The following is a 1,872-nucleotide window of genomic DNA, read 5'->3' as shown; positions in this document are numbered from 1 at the left end:
AAAAAAAATTTACTGATGATATTTTACCTCTCTAAAACTATTATCTTTTTAGATTTTCCTTTTTCTTTACAATCTTTTGAGGCTACTAATCTCTCTGTAGATACTAATAATAATAACAACAATATTAGTAATGATAATATGAACTCTTCCATTCCCTTAGTTTGGTTCTCTTGTGAGCTATTTCTTTTCCTCAAATACTTATTGATCTTTGATATTTATGAAGGATGACCTGGGTTTTGTCTAAATAATATGCAGGCTGAATTTCCTGTAAGGTTGTATAAGGATTCTTCTATTTTAGTTATATGTTTAATGCATAGCTTCTAAGTGTTTTCTAGTGAATCAGCTGATGTTTTAGTCTCATCCTGCACCTTTCCTTGGGGGTGTTTTGGTCCTGCATTCCAGTGCTGGAGCTTACGGTTTATTCTGGCGCCCAGAGAACACATACGCAAAGCTACTTCGTGCTTCTTCTTGAAGTACCTATTTTTCTCAAAGATTGGGGAAAACAATTTACCTATTGATTGCCTGCATGAAGCGAGCAGGGTATATCATCAAGCAGAGTTGAGAATGTACAATGATGTTGCAGATGAAACAAGAGGCCCTTGAGAAGATGGGGAGAGTGATGAGTGGGGAGCAGATACTTTGGACTGTGTTGAGTCTCCAGAGGTGTTTGGCTTTGTTTTCCCACTTCTGCCCTATATGGGCTACTTTGGTTCGTGCATTGAAACATTTTTAGCCAAAGCCTTTCCCTTCGGAGGTGGAAGAATCCAACCCAGCTCAGAGAAAGCCTGAGGGAATGTGGGTGGGTGGGATGGGTGAAAATTCTCTTCTTCAGCTTCCTGGGAACTGTAGAACCTCCATTAGCCATGCCCACAATGAGAGAATGCATGTCTCTGGTTTGGTGAACATTCTCCTCCTTACTGAGATGAAATACACTTTCCACTTTCCTCTAAACTGGCCTGTTCAGTCTTTCTTTTTTCTTTTTTTTTTTGGTCAAACTTCATTTGCTTGCCACATACCTATGGAAACTCTTTTCTTTTGTCCATATTTGATTTTCAGAGCTCCTTTTACTAGTTTCATGCTCAAGTTTTGGGGGCTAAAGGTTTAAGGCACAATATGTGTATAGAGAACATCTGGCCCCACGGAATGGGCTCAAATGGAAAGGTTCTTCCAGTGAATGTGCCAAGTATTCTTCCTAAGTGCCCACACCCCAGCCTTCAAGGAGAATGATCATGTTGCTGGCCACTTCCTTCCGGTGGAACCCTAGGCAGGCAATATAATAGCTATATGTATTTTAGTAGAGAACGTATCTTTTGTTTTCTGCCTGTTTAAATACATTTCAATGAGGACTTGTCACAAAAATTCCAGTTTCCTCGAAAGTGAGACTGTCTCCCTGGTTTGCTGTTTCTGTTGCTGTTAGGTGCTATGGAGTCCGTTCCAGTCCATAGCACTCCTGTGCACAACAGAATGAAACACTGTCCAGTCCTGTCCCAGCCTCACAATGCTTCCTGTGCGTGAGTCCATTGTTACATCCGCTGTGCCAATCAATCTCCCTGGGGGCCTTCCTCTTTTTGGCTGCCCCTCCACTTTACCAAGCCTGATGTCTTGCTCTAGGGACATGTGCTGACAGCATGTCCAAAGTATGTGAGACGAAGTCTCACTGTCCTTGCCTCTGGGGAGCACTCTGGCCATATTTTTCCAAGACAGATTTGTTTGTTCTTTTGGCAGTTGTGTTAGTCAGGGTTGACTAGAGAAACAAATTCATACACACTCATACATGTATAAGAAAGAGCTTTATGTACAAGAGCAATTGAATATTGAGAAAACATCCAGCCCAGTCCAGATCAAGTCCGTAAGTCCGATATTAGCCCATAT

This window comes from Echinops telfairi, unplaced genomic scaffold, assembly GCF_000313985.2.
Source record: "Echinops telfairi isolate 266 unplaced genomic scaffold, ASM31398v2 ScPeMD7_2;HRSCAF=8, whole genome shotgun sequence".
Classification (NCBI taxonomy): Eukaryota; Metazoa; Chordata; class Mammalia; order Afrosoricida; family Tenrecidae; genus Echinops; species Echinops telfairi.
This window is presented reverse-complemented; position numbering follows the sequence as displayed.